The sequence below is a fragment of the Canis lupus genome, chromosome 7, assembly GCF_048164855.1.
Source record: "Canis lupus baileyi chromosome 7, mCanLup2.hap1, whole genome shotgun sequence".
Classification (NCBI taxonomy): Eukaryota; Metazoa; Chordata; class Mammalia; order Carnivora; family Canidae; genus Canis; species Canis lupus.
In genome coordinates this window covers 32,031,021-32,056,786 of record NC_132844.1, presented here as the reverse complement: position 1 = coordinate 32,056,786, position 25,766 = coordinate 32,031,021, and the positions used below count along the sequence as shown (strand labels likewise).

Genomic DNA, 25,766 nt, shown 5'->3' with positions numbered 1-25,766 from the left:
GGCAACAAGGAATCTGCGGCAAGTCTAGGCTGTGGCTGAAGATCAATAACCTAGTGATTCACTATATTGGATTCCAAGACAAGAACAAGGGACCCAACTGTGTAGGCCCAGGCAAGAAATCAGACAGCGGGAAACATGATCCCCCTTGTCCAGTTTGACTTCCCTGAACTCTGTTTCTTCTCATCAAGGGCATAGTGACTGATTGCCTGCTCTTAGTGACAGGAAAGAAGTGGGGTCAAGGTCATGGTATCTGGATCAGGTGGCATGATAGGTAGAATAGGGTAGCAATTTCATGTCCTTTGACCTTGTTTCTAACACCAAAATTAATAAATAGGAACAGAAGTCAGGTAGACCCTAGCAAATATGACATAACCCGAGATATTTAGGAAAATCCTAACAGTTGAATGAATTAAGATTTTCTTCAGATAATACAAATAATGAAGTAAAAAATTTACTAGATTTGAAAGACACTGGAGAGTGTCTCCCTGCTAAATGAAATCCTGCCAGGAATTTTTCCTGTTGCCCTAGAACTGTGGCTAAGTCTAAAGCTGAGATCATTCTCTTAAAAGCTATAAATAATTAGGACTCAAAACCTTCGATGGAGGCTTACTAAAAAGTGTAGAACGAACCTTACTACCATCAACCACAATCCCAGAAAAACTCTTCTCTTCACCTCACCTCACCAAAGGAATGGGTGCGGGTGAGGGGAGAAACTCCAAGAGAAGAATTTGTAGAGATCCATAAGGTGCCTTAAAGAAGGAAAAACTGGCATCGAGATTCCTGACTGGTGTCTTGTCCTTTGTTGCAGCTCCTTTATAAATTTGTGCTGCCATTGGAATAAAGCATTTGAGACAGTTCTTAAGAAAGTTTTCCATTGTTCATTGGGGCATCTGTAAGATACTAATGTCCATTTCTACTCTAGAAATGACTAAAGATATGAGTCAAAAAACCACTGAAAATAACGTTTAAAGATACAGTATAGCTGAGAAGAACATGAGTACTCCTGGCTCCAATCTGATTCTTCATGACCTTAAAGGCCATGGTAGGATGTTTGGGTTTCATGATTCCATATAAAGGAGTGACAAGTGAGAGGAGAGACAGAAGAGTGCAAGGCTACCTAGGAGGTTGCTGGGTGGTAGATGTACAAACAGAGAGGAAACTGAGAGGATGGACTCCTAGCCAAATTGAGGGAAGTCTAGTTTGCCCCTCTATTCCTCACAATGAAAGGGAGCTGGGTGAAGCTGAACATTATCCCAAAGGAGGTACACTTCATATACTTGGAGATCATCTCATCCTCTGGGGCACTGGCCTCAGATATGAACATGCTGAACTAGAGTGAGTCCAGTGATGCCTCCTCACCACAACCAATGGACCATTCGTGTAGAAGGTGGATGCTTTCCCTATCTTTCCACCAGAACTAGTTGTGCCATTTCCCCTATTTCTGTTATGTTCAGAGTTCTGACTTCTACTACATGGGGGAAAGAAAAGAGATTGAAGGGTGCTTGGTTGGCTCAGTTAAGTTTCTGCCCTCAGCTCTGGTCACGAGCCCAGGGTTCTGGAATTGAGCCCTGCATCGGGCTCTCTGCTCAGCCGGGAGGCTGCTTCTCTTTCTCCCTCTGCCCCCCACTCATGCTTGCTCTCTCTTTCTCAAATAAAGGAATAAAATATTTTTTAAAAAGAGAGATTGAATCAGAAATGAGACTGAAGTTTTAAAACTGGGCTACATTTCAAAACCTGAAAGTAACCAGAATCTTATGGAATCCATCCAAGATGTCCATTTGAATTCAATAGAACATAGTTGAAAGCAGTGATGGGGGGGGAGGGATACGTGATACTATTTTAAATTATTTATTTGTAAATTATTTCTTTTATTTTTGAGAGAGGGAAAGAGACAGCATGGGGAGGAGCAGAGGGTGAAAAAGACAGAGAATACTCAATCAGGCTCCCAAAAGAGCATGGTGTCCCATGTAGTGCTCAATCCCAGGACCCCAAGATCATGATCTGAGCAGAAACCAAGAGTTAGACACTCAACCAACTGAGCCATCTAGGCACCTCGATACTATTTTTATTAATAACACACTGAGCCAAGGCAGCCCAATTAACATACAAAGTCAAACTATATACATAATTTTATATCATGATTTTTTGCTTAATAGGAACTACAATAACAACATCTATCTTAAAAAGTCTTCATTACTATCATTTATGATAGTCTCATATTTCCACTTTATATATATGTCATAATTTACTTAACCATTATTCTGTTATAGGACATTGGTGGTGTTTCCAAATGTTAAGGATTGAATTGTAATACTTATTTGTTCCTTTAATGTGATTATTATTATCATTATTAAATATCCACTGATCTGTAGACCAAAGTGATTCTAACTACCTAGTAATTTGTTAGAAGACATCTAGGAGTTGTGATGAAGTGTTTAAGTTGGCAGCATTATACGTTTCATCCTTCTGGTGTTTGCCAGTTAATTGGAGCCAATGACTATAATTCTACAGGGTATAATATATCCCTGCCTTCTAGAGTATAAGCACCACAAAGGTGGGAGTTCATCTCTGTTTCATTCTCTGCTATATGCCTAGGACCTAGAATAAGGCCCAACAGAGAATAGGCACTAAAAAAATACTTATAAACAATGAAAGCAATTTTGAGTAGGCATGGGATACAATTACTCCTCAATTTCTCTTTGGTTTTTGCAGAGTGGGTTTATTGGACTCACATAAGTAGGTGGTTAGGGCAAGAATGGATCTAACAGAAGAAATAATTAGAGGGTTCAGGGCATATAGCAGAAGATAGAGACAAGAGGAAGGGGGAGCTCTGGATCCCTGGTATCTGAATAAATATTGATGCAATCCTATGGTTTCATTTTCATTAAGATCTAAATTGATGGGATCCCTGGGTGGCGCAGCGGTTTGGCGCCTGCCTTTGGCCCAGGGCGTGATCCTGGAGACCCAGGATCGAATCCCACGTCGGGCTCCTGGTGCATGGAGCCTGCTTCTCCCTCTGCCTGTGTCTCTGCCTCTCTCTCTCTCTCTCTCTGTGTGACTATCATAAATAAATTAAAAAATAAGAATAAAAAAATATTTAAGAAAAGATCTAAATTGATTAATCCAATCAGTAAGACATCAGGCTCATAAGATGCCTGAAACCAAGCAATGGATATATGGGGGAAATTATTCCTAGTGTTGCTAAGTGATGAATTGCACATAGCCGTCTAAGCCCCAGCCTCTCGGAGTCTCAGTAAAATAATGGAAGATCCATTAAATAAATTTTTGTTTTTTTAATTTAAAGATCAAGAACATACCATTAAGGGAGGATGCATAGAATGGAGATAGCAACTGACCACATGTTTGAGGAAATCCTAGAAAATAGAACTTAAACAGGATCAGACTGAAGGGACACACAGAGGAGTGAAACATTACAGCCCAAAACTTTCTAGGGGAGGCCCAGAGAAATTCCAAGTTCAGAGGCAGCATTTACAAGAGTATGTTCAGCATGGGAATATCATCAGCACAATTATTTAAAGAAGTGCTGAGATAATTGGGTCCTCCCTGCTCCCCTGTCCCTCTCTTTCTCTCTTTCCCCTTGGTTTACATTTCCCAACTGAATCTATAAACACAGCCTAGAAGAGCTAGTTTTTAAAATGAAAACAATGAGACAATATAAACATAAACATCAACAATTTAAAAGTATAACAAAAATAGGGAAGAACAGAGGTGGAATTGTCCTAATTTCTTCATCTTTCATAACAAGTTAATGAATACTGTCTAAAATCATTAAGTCAAGAAACAGAAGTAAAATGTATTATTTTAAAGAATAACCACTGGGGCACCTAGGTGGCTCTGTGGTTGAGCGTCTGCCTTTGGCTCAGGTCATGATCCTGGTGTCCTGGGATGGAGTCCTGCATCAGGCTTCCCATGGGATCCTGCTTCTCCCTCTTCCTATGTCTCTGCCTCTCTTTCCGTGTCTCTCATGAATAAATAAATAAAATCTTTTTTAAAAAGTAAAGAATAACCACCACAAACAAATGAACAAACAAAAGTCCCTTAAAAATATTCAATGGGCATGATTATCTGATGAAAATGATTATGTCTGGGGACTGAGACTTGGCACAGGAAATAGGAGGAGGGGCTAAGTAGGTGTTCCTCATGGACACATTTGTATTCTTTTAAAGGGCTTCTATGTTTTGATATTGCTTTAATAAAAACAAACTAATTTTTTTTAAATTTTTATTTATTTATGATAGTCACACAGAGAGAGAGAGGCAGAGACACAGGCAGAGGGAGAAGCAGGCTCCATGCACCGGGAGCCCGATGTGGGACTCGATCCCGGGACTCCAGGATCGCGCCCTGGGCCAAAGACAGGCGCCAAACCGCTGCGCCACCCAGGGATCCCAAAAACAAACTAATTTTTAAATGGAAGTTAGTGGAACGTGTAAAATGTTATATTAAAGTGTCAATAGTGGTTGTTTTTGAATGATAAGAATTAGGGACAATGGGGAAGGTGGATTCTACAATTCTACATTTTCCAAGTTTCCTATCTCCATTATTTCTATAGTAGAAAAAAGTATTAAAAGATGTCATGACCATGGGTTTGCTGTAAAGTATTACATATACAAATAAAGAATTTAAAACAATATTTGGCTGAAAAAAGGAGAATCAAAGAGGCCAAGAAGGAAGGCTGGACTTTACAATCACTGGTATTTGGAAGAAGCAAAAGTTGGAACTGAAGAGACGAAGCTGGTACCACTTTCAGAAAGGAATACATTCTGAATGTACACTAGAATGAAAAGTTTGACCAGCCACAGTGTTTACTGAACCACTCCTAAATTTTGCCCCACTAGGATCCTGTATATCTAGATTTTTCTGTATGATGAGGAGCACACATATCCATATCCTCTAGTATTTATTGCAACCAGATAAAAATCTGACCACTGCAGAAATCACAAATGAGATTTTTCCCATTAGGACATACTCTACTTGAAGCTCTTCCTTCCTGATTTTGCACTTGCTAATCATGTCCCTAAAAATCAGACATGATTTTATGCTGTTCTTACTTGGTCAAGGAGTCAGGGCCATGCAGGCTGTTGAGTTCTTCTGTAAGAAGAACCCGTCACATATGGTGTGGCTAATGCAGAATATGATCAGAAAGTAACTGGTTACTGTAGAAGGTGCATCTGCAGAGCAGCCTCCATGCTGGCACAACTATTAGGGCCTTCAGCAAACCTCCATTACTTGTACTTCAATGTCATGACCATGGCATCTGTCTCTGTGCCTTTCTTTTAATACTTTTTCTGCCAATGTCTCAGAAGAGCATATTTCTTAATGCAACAGTCAGCGAAGATTTGCTACAAAAGTCAGTGTCAAGGATGCAGTTTTAATTGAACATCGAAAGGGTAGCATGACAGTCTATTACAGAGAAAGAATCCCTTCAGAAATATCCACATTTCGGGGTACCTGGGTGGCTCAGTGGTTCAGTGTCTGCCTTTGGCTCAGGCTGTGATCCTGGGATCAAATCCCACATCAGGCTCCCCGGGGAAAGCCTGCTTCTCCCTCTGCCTATGTCTCTGCCTCTCTCTGTGTGTCTCTCATGAATAAATAAATAAAATCTTTTTTTAAAAAAGGAAATATCCACATTTAAAGGAGCACTGATGAAGGTCATTTGAGAATTTTTGTGCTATGTTTATGAAATTTGAAGGATTTTTATTTTTTGAAGCACCTTATTTTTCACTGATCCCTCTGGTGGATTTTTTTCATTGCAGGCCATACTTAAACTATGTACAGGTTCTTTGGAATAACAAAGCCTCATCCTCAATTCTTTACTATATAATGGAGCAGTAGAGGCTATTGAAATATTAAGGGAGCCATGACTGTCTTTCCAGGGGGCTATCTAAAAGTCAGCTGGGATCTATTTTGGCCACAGTCTTGCTTCTCAAAGTGGGGTCCATGAACAAACAATGCCAGCATTGTCAAGAATCCGTCAGAATCTCAGGCCCCTACCCAGACCTACAGAATAAGAATCTTCATCACAGGTGATTTGTCTGTACAATAAAGTTTGAAAAGTACTGGCTTGGGAAAATTCATGGTTGCTTTAGGAATATTCTCAGCTGTCAAAACAGAGACTTTATATCTTATAAATTTCACAATTAACTTCTGAGCATGCTATAACAATTACTTGATATTCTAGATAGGTTAGATACTTCTCATAATGCTTGCAGTATTTCAGATAGCAGTTACTCTAAGCATTGGATGCTATGCCCTAGGGTGTAGAATCAACCCCTTCACTGTCTTGGAAATTCAGACCCTTTTAATTGTGAAAGCAATAGACCAGAGAGGATTCCATCTCCCGAAGAGTTTTTCATAAGGAAGCTGGTCTTCAGTAATTGCTGGAATTTTCCTTTGAGGAGTATTTACATGTTCTGCACAGCCAAATGAAGAAAGAAAATACAGAGTTCACAGCTAAAGCAAGTCAAGGAACAAATTAGTTTCAGCATCTTATCTGCCATGGTCTCTGAGTTTATACGTGCTAGTTCTGATGTTACTCTGATCCAAAATACAAAGAAGGAGAATGGTGTTTGTATGTTTTCTTACACATGGAAATACTTTGCAAGTCTGAATTCTAATGAACCTCTGCAAAATCACAACAGAACCTCAGTTTTAGATAAGATACTCACATGTTCAAATGAACTTCATGAAGAATGAATTTATCTTCTCAGTGAAAATAATCCATGCTTGTGGCCCCGTGAATAGGAGGGACCCAAAAATTTAATGTGTGTTTTGGCTTTGATTTGTTTCTTTGTTTTTTTTACCACTTGGATGGGCATGAAACATGATGTATCAAAACAAGAAGGGCGATGCTTGTAACCATGATGGACAGAAACCATTAGTATACTGAAGATCCTGGGTGACTTAATCTCATAAGATTGAGCCATTTTCTTCCTTTTCCACTATGTATTTTTTTTTTAAGTTTTAATTTATTTATTCATGAGACACGGAGAGAGAGGCAGAGACATAGGAAAAGGAAGAAGCAGGCTCCCTATGGGAAGCCTGATTGCAGGACTTGATTCCAGGTCCCCGGGATCATGACCTCAGCCAAAGGCATAGATGTTGAGCCACCATGTGCCCTATGTATCTTTGATAATGTATAGCTTTCTGAGAAAATTAATACGGTCTGGTCCCATTTTTAGTTTTTTTTTTCCATTCTGAAGAAATACTATAGTTGTTGTTCACAAACTATTATTTGATATGTCATCACCTATTTTTTTTTATCACCTATTTTTTAATGGTCATTTTCGTTAGGTGGTCAGTTGAGTGCGCTGAGAAACTCTAGCTCATGAATACAATTCTCAGTGGCCTTTGGAGAGGAAAAGACCTATCTCTCCCTCTTATTTCTCCTGTTGTAACTACAGTAGTTGTATTAACACTATGTCATTATAATGGTTTTCTGATGTATAAAAAAAAAATCAAATAGGAGTTTCTAGAAGTGTCCAGTAGCTTTTTTATTTAAGAAATTCCAGGGTGGGAGGAAGACGTAATTTTTAAGTTATAAAGTTTGTACTGGGGGATCCCTGGGTGGCTCAGTGGATTGGCGCCTGCCTTTGGCCCAGGGCGCGATCCTGGAGTCCCGGGATCGAGTCCCGCGTCGGGCTCCCAGCATGGAGCCGGCTTCTCCCTCCTCCTGAATCTCTGCCTCTCTTTCTCTCTATGCCTATCATAAATAAATAAATAAATCTTTAAAAAAAAAATTGTACTTAGGACATAATATATGCAAAAATATTAAGAGAGCCTTTCTAATCTTCATTTGACATTCTACTGACAGTCATTTGAGAGTTCTTGTTTCTGGAGTATTCTTTGAAATTCAATAGAGGATTTATTGAGGAGTCTACAACAGGGAATAAAGGATGGTGACTTGAAATTTGTAATTCAAATGTACCTCTCGATCCTGAAATTCAGTCAGTTGGAATATAAGTGAAAAATATAAAATTTAATAGCTTTCACATTGTAAAGTGGTGTGGTTAAGAGCGCAGACTATGAAGTCAGAGGTCAGAGAGACTTGGCTTTGTCATTCAGAAGTTGCAATTTGAGGCAAGTTACTCAATTATTTTACTTCCTTGTCTGTAAAATGGAAATCATAATGCCCACTTCCTCAGATTGTCTTGAAAGTTAAATAAGATAATTGATTGGCAAAATTCAAGGTTAATGAATGTAGGTATTATTATATCATTATTGTATACCTGGCAATATCAAGGTAGACAGTGAGATAGAGATTATTATATAGACAAGTATGACCTTTACAGATATTGTCATTATATATCTGCCAATATCTGGCTAGATAATGTAAAAGACAAGATATTTCATTCACGGTAGTCATATTCTGTGACCTACATAAAGAAAACACTAAAAATATACCTTGTCCCTGGAAAAGAAAACTGAATAATTTAAAGGTGTTGAATCATCCCAAATTGAATTAGAGGCTCACTGACATTTCAAAACCATTTCTTTAAGTTATTCAAAATAATCTTAATTTTTCTAAGATGAATAAACACCCAAAGTGAGCTTTAAAACTGGAAAATGATAATTATGAGGAGAGAAATTGTCCAGACATTAAAACAGTACTGACACACTATTAAAATATATGATAAAGTAAAAGTCCCAAGTCAAAGAAAAAAAAATTATTCATTAAGTGATCCTGGGAAAAGTCCTGGGCTTAGAGATCTTTATTTATAATTGGGACTTTATACCAGTTCATTAAATATATACCAACTGAATTTAAGAATTAAATTTAAAATTCAAAATATAAAAAGTAAGCATAAAATTAAAGTAAACGTTTATCAAATTTCTGCAAAGAGGAAAGTTCCTAAGATCAAAAATAGGGGAAAAAGTCTCCACTAAGCCAAAAAAAAAAAAAAAAAAAGAAAAGAAAAGAAAAGAAAAACCCAAAAGGATATATGATTTATAGATAATTGCCTAAAGAGAAATTAATGCATATTAACAAATGTGGAATAGCCTAACATCATCAGAAAGCTTTAAAATAGTTAGATCCAAGTAGATCCATTTTCATTTCTCCACTTATTTCATATTTCAAAAATAAAAATGCTGATGGCCTATAAGGAGTTAATTAAAAAGGCATGCTCAGAACAAAGCTGGAGTTATCAAAATCTCAAATTTCAAGATACACTATAAATGTGTAGTAATTAAAACAGTATGGTACTGGCACAAAAATAGAAACCTAGATCATTGGAACAGAATAGAGAGTTCAGAAATAAACCCATGCTTTTATGATCAATTAATCTATGACAAAAGAGACAAAAATATACAATGGGAAAAAAAACAGTCTCTTTAACAAACGATGTTGGGAAAATTAGACAGCTGCATGCATACAAATGAAACTAAACCACTATCTTACACCATACACAAAAATAAACTCAAAATGGATTAAAGACCTAAATGTTAAACCTGAAAGCGTAAGATTCCTAAAAGAAAACATTGGCAGTAATTTTTTTGACACTGGTCATGGAAACATTTTTCTAGATATACTTCCTCTGGCAAAGGATGCAAGAGCAAAGTTAAACTACTGGGACTACACACGATAAAAGGTTTTTGCATAGTGAAGGAGACCATAAATAAACCAACAAGGTGACCTGCTGAGTGGGAGGAGAAATTAGCAAATGATGTATTTGATAAAAAGTTAATATCCAAGATATATAAAAAAATTATGCAACTCAACACCAAAAATACCAATAATCCAATTAACAAATGGACAAAGGACCTAAGTAGACATTCTTCCAAAGAATACATACAGACGGCCAACAGATACATAAAAAGATGCCCAATATCACTAATTATCAAGAAAATGCAACTTAAAAACACAATGAGATATCACTTTATACCCATCATAATGGCTAAAATGAAAAACACAAGAAATAAGAAGTGTTGGCAAGGATATGGAGAAAAGGAGCCCTCGTACCCTGTTGGTAGGAATGCAAATTGTTGTGGCCACTCAAAAACACTATGAAGGTTCCTCAAGAAATTAAAAATAGAATTACCGTATGATTCAGTAATTCCATTACTGGGTTTTTACCCAAAGAAAATGAAAATAGTAATCCAAAAAGATAAATACACCTCTATATTTATTGCAGCATTATTTACAATAGCCAAGATATGGAAGCAACCTTATCCATCCATAGATGAATAGATAAAGAAGATGTTGTATGTCATATAATGTGAATTATAAAAGAAGAATGAACTCTTGCCATTTGCAACACCATAGGTGGACCGAGAGGATTTAATACTACGTGAAATAAGTCAGAGAAAGACAAATGCCATATGATTTCAATCATATGTGGAATTTAAGAAACAAAACAAATGAACAAACAAAATTAAAAAAAAGAAACAAACAAAAAAAAGCCAGACTCTTAAATAGAATAAGCTGGTGGTTGCTAGAGGAGAGAATGTGGGTGATGAGTGAAATAGATAAAAGAAATTAAGAGTACACTTGTCATCATGATGAGCACTGAGAAATGTAAAGAAATTTTGAATTATTATATTGTACACATGAAACTAATAGAATATTGTATGCTTATTACACTTGAATAATAATAATTTAAAAGGCACACTCATATTAGGTGGAAGTACAAATTGGTTTAAACCTTTCTGTTAGTAATATATAAAAAGTCCTAAAATGACTGTATTTCTTAACCTAATAATTTCACTTTTAAAATTACTCTCCTTGAAGAAATTCCTAAACACAAAAATTGTCATATGGACACAATGATCACAAATTCATTTATAAAGGAAAATTGAACATAGCATAAATAGTAACATATACTATTAAACTTTGGAAAACATTTAAAATGTTTATAAAATTTATAACAATGAGAAAATACAATAATTTTTTCTAAAGAAATAAACTTCCATACAAAAGTATAATAAAGGTGCAAAAATGTTACCTTTGTCTTTGGATAATGGAACTACAATAATTTGTTTTACTTATTTTCTACTTATTTTTTATTGATTTGTCTATCATGAACATATTTAACTTTTATGATTAAAAAATAAAGTTTTGAAAACTGAAAACATATTTACTTTATAATAATTTATGTACTTCTGCTTATGTGAGAAATATACAAAATAGTGGTAGTCAATTTATATTTCTTCCTAACCACATGCATAATTATAGACTCCTAAGTGTCTGAGTAGAAGGATATATACATTTCAACAAACTTTGATTAAAAAATGAAATTTTTTTTTAGTTTTAATCAATAGATATAAGGGGTACACAATATTCTTTATAATACCTTATAGATCACTTCAAAACTAACTTTTGATAAATAAGATGATTGGGGGAAGAAGAAGGAATACAGAATTAAAACTATGGGTCATATTTTAATTTCTATTAAAATTAATACCTACCTATAATTTTTTTGCCTGTTAAAGTCATGATTATTTTAGTGGCTCGTGACAAGAAAAATTAAAATTTGTGACTAAGGAGAAGGTACTGAATTATCCAAATTATCAAAATACTAAAGATTCAAATTCTTATTGAGCAAAAAAAAGCATCTAGCATAGATTTTCAAAGAACATCTGTACATGAAAAAAATGTGTGGAACTATTAATAGATATATGAGAAAACTGGAACTATTCCACTGGGAATGTTGCCAGATTGTCACAACCATTACCATTACCATGTGATGGGCTTCCAAAAGTAATTATGTTTGGAATATTTACATTTGGACTAAATGCGCACTGGAGGAAAGAGCATTGTAATTAGTAGCAGATTAGCTTGCTAGGGTACAACCTTGCTTCAGCCAGCAAACATTAGATGTCCAGACAATATCTTTTTTCTAAGTAAATTTTAATATTTTATGAGACAATTATTCAGGTATATGTCTCATTTTGCATGCAAAACTTTTCCCAAAATGCTTCCAGGGAAGAAGTTACCCTGATTGCGAGGAATTTGGAATTAATCAGGCTGGAATGGAAAGACTATTATGTATATTACAGTTTATTGTTTGGACCTCAGTGATTTAGGACTTGCGATCTTTCAGATCTGACTGGGGTCTTGTTTTTCTTGGAATCATCAAGAAAGAAAATATTTGTGATGCAAATTAATATCATAAATGAGAATCTCCTAAGAGAGAAAACTAATTTAAACACATCAGCACGTTGTTTTGCTGAGTGTCAAACCAGTTTCACCTCTTTCCTTGCATGTGTCATGCAAGGGAGGAGGTACACAGTCATGGGAAACAAACTGGTGAGAGGATGTGCTAGAGCTTGCTGCTGTAGCTCCTGTAGATAGCTCCGCTCCAGAGATAGATCAGAAGTTTGGGCACAGGCCATCTATACAGAAGGGTCAACCGCTGTAAAATAGGCAATGGTTTCGGGCTTTGCACACATAAGGATAGCACTACAGCCTGGTGTCAGGACCCATTTTCTGTAATTGCATAAGCACGTAATGTAAACGTGATTTAATAGAATTCTTTTTGAAAGGAGGAAGCAATTTATTTGAAGGCATTTATTTTTTAAGGGTTTTATTTTTTTATCTTTTTAATAATAAGTTTATTTATTGGTGTTTCAATTTGCCAACATACAGAATAACATCCAGTGCTCATCCCGTCAAGTGCCCCCCTCAGTGCCCGCCACACAGTCACCCCCACGCCCCGCCCTCCTACCCTTCCACCACCTCTAGTTCGTTTCCCAGAGTTAGGAGTCTTCCATGTTCTGTCTCCCTTTCTGATATTTCCTACCCATTTCTTTTCCCTTCCCCTCTATTTGAAGGCATTTAAACCACAGAATCTATTAACTAAATATAGTGATATGTTTACTTAAATAAAAACTCTATATAAGTTTTCCATGAAATAAGGAACATCCCTAGTTGACCTTCTGACTAATGATGAGACAGCTGTTGCACAGCAAAAGAAACTGAGGTGAACCTATAAGATACACTCTTGGTACTTTGAGTGTTTTTTAATTTAACTCGTTATTGTAAAAATGTTCACACATGCAAAATTAGATTAATGAATATCTATGTAGTTATCAACAAGTAAAAACATTTTGGTGGCACAGACTTTGATTAGAATTACTACTGCAGGGCAGCCGGGTGGCTCAGCAGTTTAGCACTGCCTTCAGCTCAGGGCGTGACCCTGGAGACCCAAATCGAGTTCTACATCCGGCTCCCTGCATGGAGCCTGCTTCTCCCTCTGCCTGTGTCTCTGCCTCTCTCTCTCTCTGTGTGTCTCTCATGAATAAATAAATAAAATCTTAAAAAGTAAAAATAAATCCTTACTGCAGAGGATGTCTGTCTCTTTCATCTTATTATCTAGAATACCAAGCACAGTCAAGACACATATGTCGATGAATGATTTTATGAACAAAGTTCATACTACAAGAAAATTAAAGGATTTAGTCCAGAAAGTTGTAATAGGAGAAAAGGACAAAGGAAGCTGCTAGAAGAATATTGTACTCTAACTGGTAGACCAATTTGATGTAAGAATTGTTAAAACGAAAGTGTGAAATAAAAATCACAATCAAACCCTACACTCAAACATATACAAAAAGGTAGGTTGATTGAATTTCAAGGGCACAGATCAAAAGAAGAAAAGAAATAAGTCAATATATACCTATTTGGATCTGTAAAAGAAGGGCAAATCAGGAATGAGGATTGATTGGTAGAATAACAGTATATTGCAGGTGCAAAAAGAAGGCAACTAAGCTGAAAGATGCAGAAACAGCTAGAGATAACTGAGATAAAAGGAGAAGACAGAAACACTGAAGGGAAATAAACAGGAGGAGCTCTGTCTAGTGAAAAACCCTGGAATCACAACATTCCAGTAAGCAGAAGTACATCCAGTGCCCAGATGTTGGTGTCTAATGTCATGCTGTGCTGAAAGGAACCAAGGCTTCCCAAAGGATTGGTGGATTCCCGGGACTGGCATGTGGCTACCATATTAGATAGTGTGGGGTTAATTTATTCTGCTTTGTTTCCCAGGACCCAGGAAAGTTATGCAACTTTGCTAAAGACACACAGTTTAGAGGCAAAAATCAAAATTAAAGTTCACATCATCTGGGGAACCTGGAGCTCAGTCAGACTCTTGATTTCGGCTCAGGTCATGATCTCCAGTCATGAGATTGAACCCCACATTGGCTCCACGCTCAGTTTGGGATTCTCTCCCTCCCTCTGCCCATACCCCACCTCACCCACTCATGTGCTCTCTTAAAAAAAAAAACCACACACAAAACCTTTCATCTTCTGATTACTTCCTTTACTCTGTCATATTACTTATAATGTATATGTTTATGTATATAATATTTATTTTATTTACTAATATTCTGTTTTATATTTAGTTTATTTTAATGTTTTATATTTAGAGTATTTTATATTTATATTTATTTATAAAAAATAAATACACTTTTAAATGCATATTTATAAGTCCCATGGGAACAGGAATTTTTTTTTCTGATCCACTGACACTTTCCCAGTGCCTAGAAAAGTGATAACATAATATATTAGGTGCCTATGAAATATTTGTCAAATGAATGAATGCAGGAGCAAACAGTTACAAGATGTCATCATCATCAGCTGTATGATTATTTTAACCAGGCTATAAGCTAAGTAATGCAAGTACTATGTTTTGTTCACCACTCTATCTTAAGTACCAGAGCTTGGTCTCATATCAATAGTTAAGTAATTTGGGATCCCTGGGTGGCGCAGCGGTTTGGCGCCTGCCTTTGGCCCAGGGCGCGATCCTGGAGCCCCGGGATCGAATCCCACGTCGGGCTCCCGGTGCATGGAGCCTGCTTCTCCCTCTGCCTGTGTCTCTGCCTCTCTCTCTTTCTCTCTGTGTGACTATCATAAATAAATAAAAATTTAAAAAAAAAAAATAGTTAAGTAATTTGTTTGAAATATTTATGAGATGTGATTTATTTGGACCAAAAATTTAATTTTGATCAGAGGCAGCCTGATGTGGTAGGAAAGAGCCCTGGACCAAGATGGGTGGTCTGGTTTAGGATCTCAATTCTGCAATTAACTAGCTATGTAGCTTTGGATAATACCCTTCAGTTCTCTAGGCAGTGCCAAAATGAAAGGTTGAACCATATTTCAAATCTCCAGTTCAATTCTAATACTCTAAGATTATACTCTAATACTCTAAGATTAATACCCTTGCCAAAAAAATTAGTGCATGAATGCATGACATTCATCTGAAAACTCTCACTATATCACATAGATCATAAGGGAATCAAGACATAAATTTGGGTTACAAGTGCTCTGGGCAACAATTTCCAACATCTAGATCACAGAAGTGAAATGTTAAAAAAAACAAACACTTTGGCAATGGCATAAAAGAGATTTGGTAGCAAAATAATCTGGCTCCTGAAGCTAAAGGTGAAATGTACCTTATTGCAGATATTTCTTTCAATTCAGAACATCAGAATATGGAGAGTTGCATAATGTCACTTAAGTATATGGTAGGGTATGTGACACAAAAGGTTAACTATTATAACTGGCTAAATTATTTTCTGCATAAAACTGGCCACCGCTAGTAAACTTTACTTAGTCATCCCTTCCATCTAGATATAGCTGTAAAATCCATCATAGCCAACAGTCTATATTTTCAAGGAATTCCTCTGGTATGCTTATTGTTTTCATACACTGCCCACCACTACTCCCAATTTGACCTGATCTTGAATGGAAGAAATATTAATGACTCATTAATTGTTGTTAGTGAGCTGACTTGAAATGTTATCATATTTAGAAAATGGCGACAATTTGAAGTTTGATAGGTAAGTTGGTACAACAATACAAATTGCATTTTTTTAAACTTTTCTTCATGAGTTTCAAGATTTCTTCTATTGAGGTGAGCAAACTTGGGGGTCAGAATTCAAATTTTATATTAAAAATAGTCTAGGTTCTTTTGTTGAAGTTTGAAATATGCAAGGTTAAATGGTGACAAAATGAAGGGTGGGCATAAACAAATTTTCAGAAAAGGTTATGATGTTTATTCCTCCATGGCTTTCAATATAATTTGCCCTCTTCTTGCAATGAGTTTCCTTCCCACTTGACTATCTGTAAAATCCTGTATATCCTTTAAATCCAAACTCAGGCATCACTACATGTTATATATTGTTTTTAAAATTTCCAGCATGACCATGACCATATACCCATGACCTTGGAAAAGAAGTCCCACATTGACCACTGACTTTTGACTTGGCCATGTGACGTGCTTGTCCAATGAGAAAATAATAAATGTGACACAAACTGAGACTTAAAAAATGATTGCACATTGAAACTTACTTTCTCTTGCTGGTTTTGGAGCTCAGAAACAATGTAAAAAAGCCTAGGCTAGCTCACTTCATGCTGGAGACACATGGCTGTTGCCCCTGTTGCTTTAAGCACCTACCATATATATGAGTGAGGCCATTCATAAACAACTAGATCCCAGTGACATGCCAGGTGAATGTAGATGCATGAGTGAATCTAGTAGAGACTATCTATCAGACATGAATATCTAGATATATCCAGCCAAAATTACTAATCTACAGATTTGTGAGCTAATAAATAATTATGCTATTAAAGGACTATGGGGGGGGTGGCTTGTTAAAAGCAAAAATTAACTGTTGTAAAAATTTGTACCTCTAAGTGGGGTGTTGCCAGAACAAATTTCTAAAATGTGTCACAGTCGTAGCAAGTGGAAGCTAGGAAAGCTGTGGACCAGTGTTGTTAGGAAAGACAGGAATAGTAGTGAGAAAAGTGGTAGCAGAGGCTGGAAAAATGTTGAGCAGACTCTGAGTAAAGGCTGAAATGACATTAAGTAAACAGCTATGGCAGGCTGATAAAAATGGTGACCCATGTGATATATTAGTGAAACAATTTTTACTGCTGTCACCTGTGGTACCTTGGAAGATAGAAAATACATCTGAGAAACCTGTGGATGTGACTAAAGAGATTTCTAAGCAGTGCCAACAGGTTTGTAGTTGCTGTATATCAGAGGGAGATGAGTTCAAGTAGGAACTGTTCATAAATAGAATTTAGGAGATAATGACCTTAAGACCGTCGAGTATAAAACTATAGTTTATTCATTTTTAGATTTTTTTAAAGATTTTATTTTTAAGTAATCTCTATACCAAACATGGAGCTCCAACTCATGACCCTGAGGTCAAGAGCCAATGCCCCTCTGACTGAACCAGCTAGGCATCCCTCAGCTTTTTAAATTCTTTAAATCCAACATTAATTTGTACTTTTCTTAAGCTTGCAACTTCTGTTTTTTTACTAATTCTGCCATAATGTTTTGTTAGAAAATGTGAATCCCTGAGACTGCAGATGAGGTACTCTGAGCCGAGAAATTTGCCCAATTGCACAGCAAGTAGTAAGGCTGAGATCTGACCTCGAGCTATCTGGATCCCAAATTAGTATTCTTTTCAGAACACCTTTTCTTCTTCCCTTTTTCCCAATATTTTTTCAAAAAGGAGAACCTTTCAATGTATGGTACTTAAAATATATACTATATTTTCATTTATAAGGATTCTCAAAAAATACACAAGTTTCACAAAAATGAATCCTTTTAATATTCAAGATGGGTGATAGAATGATACATTATGTATGAAGGGTAGAATATGCTTTCCACTTTTGTAGTTATAATAGAAGGAAATTATGGTATCCCAGCAGCTTGTGCTGTGGAAGGTGGACTCTCTTTGATATGTGACCCGTAATGCTCTCCCGGTATATCTCCTGCTGCTTCTGGCTTAACATCTTCCTCTTTTTCTGGATAAGCTTTTTCTCCCTTTTTATTTGGAAAATTCCCATTTAGATTAATGAAATGGAATTTTCCTTGGCAGGAGAACAAGGAAGAAATGAATTTTCAACAACAAGGGGATATAATATTAAACCTACTTAGAAAAAAAAAAAATAAATAAAATAAAAAAAAAAAAAAAAAAAAAATAAACCTACTTAGAAAAAAAAAAAAAAACCTACTTAGGAAGGGAAGAATACATTCAGTTAGGATAATTGCTCTTTGTTTTTCCCCTTCCACAAAGGAAAGAGAACTCTATTATTGGAACAATTTATATGTTACTTTTCGTGGAATTAGAGAACACAGGTGATAAATTTCCTTAAGCCCTCATTCGCTGAATTTCATCATAATCTTCATTCTCTTGAAATTTGGAAAAGAAAAAATTCTCTATTTAAAACATGAACACATGATAATTAGGACTCCTACAATGACCATTATGCTTGGCAGAAGAAACTTTAAAAATATAAAACTGCACTGTATTTTATTCCATATTAAATTTCTTAAATTCAACATTAGTTTGTATTTTCCTTGAGTTCGCAAATTATGTTTTTTTACTACTGGTGCCATGTTGTTCTATTTAAAAACTAATCTTAATTAAATGTGGTTGATGCTTTGTCATTTATCAAATATTTTAAATATTGTGGAACAAAGAGAATTAGAATACAACCTCATAGTTTACCGTATTTGGTATCATTACAATGCCTGATTTCTCAATAGAGGCACTATTTATTGGCATTTGGGGCAGAAAAATAATTCCTCATGTGATATTGTTCTAAGCATTGCATTAGCTTGCTGCCCTTGGTCCCAACACAGTAAGTGCCTGTGGGGCCCCAGAGTCATTGTGATAAGCAAAAATGCCTACACGCATTTACAAATACTCTGGGGGTATGTTATTGTCCCTAATTGAGTGAGATTCATTGGTATAGGCAAACTTAAGAAAGCCAAAACCTTCTCCTTCTCCCCTCTAAATTTCTCCCAACTGATTATGGAATCTCTGGGGACATCTTACCTGTACTCACAAAATAGTTATCTTTACTCCCTCATGGCAGCAGCTAATTTCCTCCTTCCTGCTTCAACTTTTTGCAATGATGTCCAGTTCATCATTGCTGGTTATTTTTCCTGCTCTAGCTCTTTCCAGATAGACTTCGGTATAACTTGCTTCTCAGAACTTTCATGGTTCCTTGACATTCGTATAGTTAGTATTAAGTGAGATGAGTGGTATACCATGGGTATACCATGGTGAGTTTGGGGGTGAGGAGGAAGGTAGAGGAGCAGTGGAGTTGCCTCTCCTTTCATTCCAGAAATTGTGTTCAACACTCCCATCCCTCAGAATGAGTTAACACTGCAAAAGCATCTCATTTGCCTACCAGATTTTGGATTCCATGACAGCAGGGACTTCTGAGGAACAATATCCAGCTTATTGCTGGTGCTCAAATATTTGAGGCTTGGAATCATATTGAATCTATCCATTAAACCTCTGGAATTGAGCAGCAGCCTCTACCAATCTCTAGGTACATTCAGAAGTGCCCCATCCAAACTGAACCCTATTTAAATCTTCAGGCTAAGAGATCCCAGGATAATTTTAGTTTTTAAAAACTTAGCTGACATCTCAACTATGTTCTCATCTCACACTTCTAATTGCTTCTATTTTTCTGTCATTTCAAACTTGGTATGTCCAGAACAAAAGTATTATCATTCCCTCAACTCTGCTAGAAAGTCTTTCTAACTTCTTGATTTGTGGGGGAAGGGAGAGGAAATCAGCAGTTTAATGACACTTATGTATCCTAGGTGAGAATATTTGAGGTAATCTTTGACTCTTCCTTCTCTTATTAGATACTAATTATTTTAATAATTCCTTTTTAGTGACCTAATATGTCACCGATTGCATTGATTATTTGATAAACAATTCTTAATTTGCCAAGTTATGTTTTCTTCACTTTGCCAGATATGCCTTTCAAAATTTTATTGCCTTTAAACTGGATTAATCCACTACCTTGTGGTTCAGTTTCTCCTCTATTCACTCTACTCTCTATCTAACCTGTCAAATGGATATTCCAGTGGCATGCCATATATACCTTCTGTACCTATTTGGTCAAATAATCCTTGATGTCACTCATTTTACAAATTATTTATTGGATGTCTACTATGTGCCCAAACTTACTCTTCTTTTCCTTATTTTTAAAAAATCCTACTTACTATGAAATTTATCCTGATTACTTCAATATGCACTGTTCTCTCCTTTCCCTGAACTTACTCCATTATAGCTCATAGTCAGAACTAAAGTTTGGAATTTTATTTTTTATCAATTGTTTCCACAATAAATTATTAATCCTTAGAAGGCCTAAATCATTTTCATGTTTTCTATAGTATCTAGAATAGGGCTGGATACATTATAATTGTTTATGAATAAATACTTGTTCACTGATTTATTGAAAACAGATTCTCCCAAGATGGACCTAATTAAAAAATGAACTAGCTGGGATAGAATATATATCTCTATTCATTGATCATGGCTGGTTTCCTAGAGGTTATAATATTCCATGTTTTCTTTTTTTTTTTTAAGATTATATTTATTTATTAGAGACAGAGAGAGAGAGAGAGAAGCAAGCTCCACGCAGGGAGCCCGACGTGGGACTCGATCCCAGGTCTCCAGGATCAGGCCCTGGGCTGAAGGCGGCACTAAACTGCTGAGCCACCGGGGCTGCCCTATTCCACATTTTCTAAACAAAATGAAATCTCGCTATTTAAATGTCAGGATTGATGCTACTGAGTTAATGTTTTCCTATGAAATGGTTTAACACTAATTTGTACAGATTCAGCCTGTTATGGAAAAATTATAAGGAAAGAAAGTAAGCCTGCGAAAAGTTTATTGAATCGTTTTTGTGAAATCTGATAAGCTAATGGCAAAATTTATACAACAGAGCAAGAAGAGCCAACCAGGAAGAAGAATAGTCAATACACCATTGGAGAAAAAAAAATGTGTATATGGGGATGGAGAGAATTTGCTCACCAGATTTCCAGGATTATTTAAAGTTTCACTACTGTGTTACTAGTGCAGAAATAGACAAATATACCAATAAAACAAAAATCGGAACCTCAGAGGCAGATCCTCACATATATAAAAGAAGTCAGAGCTGTAATTTTAGAGTAGTGAATGATAAAGCCTGGACAATCTTCTTCTATAGGGGCCTACATCATAATCAAAGAATAAATTCCTGATGGACTAAATATATATAAAATTTTTAACTTCCTGAAGAAAATATAGATTACCTTTGCAAACTTGTGTTACAAAAAGGACCAAAAAAAAGGGCAGAGTCTATAAAGAAAAAGCTAACTAAAAGTCTATTAAAATGAGAACTACTAAAAAAAATGAGAACTACTGTTTATTGAGAGATACTATTTTAAAAATGTGAAAAGACAATATATATGTAAGGGGACTATATTTCCAACATATATTAGAACAAAGTGTTAGTATTCTTTATACATATATAAATATTATATATAAAGATATATATTCTATATAAAATATATAAAATTAAATATATTTTATATATAATTTATATATAAATATATATATTCGCCAAAAACCTACATTCAAACTAATAGAAAAATGGGCCAAAAATAAAGTAAGACGCCAATTTTACAGAAGAGAAAAAACCGATGATTTGTAAACATCCTTATATGTCCAGTTTCACTCATAATCAAGAAAATGCTGAAATACCTTTTACACCCAAAAATATTGGCAAAAATTGTAAAGCCTGAGCAATCAACGTGTTCATGAAGATGAGGGACAACAGGAACTCTTATATATTGCTAATGAGAGTGAATTTGTTGAACTCTCTTTGAGAATGATTTGACATTATCCAGTGAAGTTGAAGCTGCATCTACCTCATTCGGCTCTAGATATCTATCCTAGTCTAAGGAAACTCATGTATGTGCAAAAGGGTGAAGGTACTAAAATATTCGTTGCAGCACTTGTTTTGACCAGCAAAAAACAAAAACAAAAACAAAAACAAAAAAACAACTAGAACCAACAGAAAGGACAGATGACAAGAGGCTGGATAAGTAAGTCGTGGTAGGTATGTATAATAGAATACTGAATACAGAGCAGTGAAGACAAATGGGCTGTAGTTTAATGTAGTTTAATGCATGAAAGAAACATAACGCTGATGAAAGAGAAAGTGATAAGAATACATGGATTGCAGTTCCACTTATATAAAATTCAAACACATGCACCCAACTGAACAAACATGCTATTTAAGGATACGTGGTGTTTTTTAAACTACAAAGAAAAATAAAGAAATGATAACCCATAATTCAAGATAATGGTTACCTAGGAAGCAAGTTGTTGAATAAGTTGAGAGGGATGGTAATGCTAGGCAGGGTTACAGTTTTCTTTCTTATGTTGAGTGGTGGGCATATTTATTTTATTTTTCTTGTTCATATTATACATATGTATATCATATTCTTTGTATATATGGAAATTATTCAAAATGAATTTTTGGTTACCATGTAACAGGTGTTCAGCTAAATAACTGTGCTTCTGGTTGTGTTATGATTCTAACGGGGATTTATTTATCTAAATAGTCTGGATGTATACCTACAATGGTCACTTTAAGCATAATTTCTTCTTTGTATGTATGGTTCCAATGACTGTATACAGACAGAACTCACTCTTTATAACTCTATTTTCCTTCGTAGAGAATTTACACCCAAACTCTACAGAATGAGACTTTAAGTGGGAACATGCAGAAAATCAGGATAATTTGGCTGATATTGAAGGTGGTGGGTATTTATATTAGCCCTGTGTAAGACTAAATTGGGAGATTTCTTGCCCTGTGCTAATGGTAATGGTCTATATGTCTACAAATTTAAAATAACATTCTCAAAAATAATTCCCTCTCCCCCTCCATTTTTATAACTCCCCCCACACTAAATATCTTTAGGAACATATGGTCGTTCCCAAAAAAAAGCCAAATGAATATCTGAAACATTAATGCGCTGTGCTGCTATCATCACAAGAATAAAGAAAACTGGGACTTCAACAATCTCCTAACACAACCACTGGTGCTTGCCAGTTCTTATATCAAATAGAAATCCTCACTTAGGGGAAGGATGGTTGCACAGTGACTAAGCAGACAGGATGGCAGGTGTGAGTCAAAACACTCTGGGGTGCTAGCTAGCTCAAATCACTCTGTATTACTCACTGCTGGAGAGAGAGGGAATCAAAAAACAAATCGCCCACTGGACGAGGAGTAAAATGCTGAAAACCCAACTAATGGAAATATAAAAGGTGGAGGAGGCGGTTTTAGGTGTTGTTTTGTAACTTCGGAACCAAATTTGTTGATCTTTCTCCGCCTTCATCTGACTTAAGCCTCTCCCATCTTTCCCAGCTCCCTGGCCCGGCGATGCACAAGGAGGTTATTGTTTCTCCACTTTACCGCCCGTGCGGAGCTCGGGCTGGGATCACCTGTCACAGAGCTTAGCGGCCGCATTCCTGGAGCGCAGCGTCCCAAGGCCAGAGATGAGACGATGCCCGCGTCCTTCCCGGGCCGGTGGCCGTGCTGGTTCGCCGCGTCAGCGACCTGTTCCTGGGAGTGACCTAATATAATCAGTATGTGTTAGACACATGCTCAGAATAAAACAAAGCCTCAACCACTCTTCCTGATTTGCATAACTGGTTTCCATATTGCCGTCATAAAAAGAGATTCGTTTTAATGAATATGAATGTAATTATGGAAAAAGGGCCCTAGGTGGAGCCTCAGTACTGGTGGCGACAAATGGGATAACAAATTGAAAATAAAATAAATCAAAGTCCTCCCGACGTACCAGAAGGGATGATAGCATTTAATAGCGTATGCTAATGTCGTTATTCTTCTAGCATAGGAAACAGTCGGATATAGAAATGTGTGTTCTGTTTAAGAATAACTCTCAAAAGAGCACATTCCCCAGTGTTCTCTCTCGGCGGGGGTCTCGACAAGGCGGTGCTGGGGGAGAAGTGTCCCTAACCTGTTAGCACACTCCCCTGACCATCTCTCCTTGCTCCTTATAGAGACGCCGCCACGGACTTATTTATTTTTATGGTACAAAATCTCACATTATAAGAGAAATAATCAGAATTATTTTTTAAACGATTTGCCTTTATTAGATTGAAGACAGAAACCGTAAGATGTCAAAATTATTTTTTTCTGGTTTTTTTTTTTAAATCTTTGTCACCATTGCTAAAGAATCAAGACAGACTTTTTAGATTTCGAAACTTAATTTTATCATAAGGAATTTATGTAGCACATAAACAGAAAAACTAATTTGTGTTCATTGTCACATTGTAAAGATTAGTGATGCGAAAGTGAGATTTGGAAGATTTTGATGGATCACCCCAAACAATATCAGAAAGCAGTAAAAAAGTGGAAAACGTGAGAATACCTGTCTAAAATGCAGGAATTCTTAACATGGGGAGGGAGTTCTTGGGTAGAATATTTTGGCTATATGGATAGAATTCATAGCATCTATACTGACCTTTTTATTTTTTATTTTTATTTTTTTAATGGGTCCTCCAATATTTTTTTATTTTATTTTTCTTTTTTAATAATAAATTTATTTTTTATTGGTATTCAATTTGCCAACATACAGAATAACACCCAGTGCTCATCCTGTCAAGTGCCCCCCTCAGTGCCCGTCACCCATTCACCTCCACCCCTCGCCCTCCTCCCCTTCCACCACCTCTAGTTCATTTCCCAGAGTTCGGGGTCTTTATGTTCTGTCTCCCTTTCTGATATTTCCCACACATTTCTTCTCCCTTCCCTTCTATTCCCTTTCACTATTATTTATATTCCCCAAATGAATGAGAACATATAATGTTTGTCCTTCTCCGATTGACTTACTACACTCAGCATAATACCCTCCAGTTCCATGTCAAAGCAAATGATGGGTATTTGTCGTTTCTAATGGCTGAGTAATATTCCATTGTATACATAGACCACATCTTCTTTATCCATTCATCTTTCGATGGACACCGAGGCTCCTTCCACAGTTTGGCTATTGTGGACATTGCTGCTAGAAACATCGGGGTGCAGGTGTCCCGGCGTTTCATTGCATCTGTATCTTTGGGGTAAGTCCCCAACAGTGCAACTGCTGACCCTTTTAAAAACAATCTTGTTATTTTGTTTATTTTGATCTTTCGGACTTAATTTTGAATTTTTAAAATACTGCTTTAATATGTCTTGATAGTTGAGGGATTTGGTGCTTGTTAAATTCTGTATCCAACTGTGTTTGCTTCACTCACCTCATTGTAGTCCTGACCCTAATCCATAGACTATTAATATTTTCACAAACTTCTAATTGAAACTTAGCATTTCCTTTAACTTGGGCAACAAACCATAATAATATAAGCATTATTTGTGACTTTGATGACACTACTTTCCAATTATAAGTTATATCTGTGGTACATACATCTTGTCGGTACCATATATGTGGTATTATATATCTTATTAATGCCTTAATAAAGAAGCAGACACTAATATGCCACAAATTCATTTACTTTAATTACTTCATTTACTTTTTGTTACTATATTTCAATATAATGAGTTTCTTTTATAGTCTTACACAATTTATTTTATTCATTCAAATGGACTATCCTGAAAAAGGACTCACAACGTTACCAGATTGTCAAAGGGAACAAATAGCACACAAATGGTTAAAAACTTTTATGGGATAACTAACAATCTAGTTAATCTCTTGGTCAGATCATCTCTGAGCTGAGACTACTCATTAATTTAGGTAAACTTTAACTCATATATACATATATTCATACTCACATAATGTGTATATGTGTATATATAGTCTAATATATATATTCATATATTCTAATATATATGAAATATATTCAAATATATATGAAATTTTTGGAATCAGTGCATGGCTGAAATAAACCAAATCGGTTTACCTATACAGATGTACTTTAAATGGCAT

The 25,766-nt window shown here is 36.0% G+C and overlaps 1 long non-coding RNA gene across 5 annotated transcripts in view; it reads left to right on the top strand.

Moving 5' to 3' along the window:
- LOC140636732 (uncharacterized) overlaps positions 1-25,315 on the top strand; it is a 38,885-nt gene extending 13,570 nt beyond the window's left edge. For all 5 annotated transcript variants that reach the window (XR_012033947.1, XR_012033945.1, XR_012033946.1 and 2 more), the window contains 2 exons: positions 22,500-22,583; positions 23,192-25,315. This is a non-coding gene — a long non-coding RNA (uncharacterized lncRNA). The remainder of the gene's footprint in view (positions 1-22,499; positions 22,584-23,191) is intronic.
- The last annotated feature ends 451 nt before the right edge of the window (positions 25,316-25,766 follow it).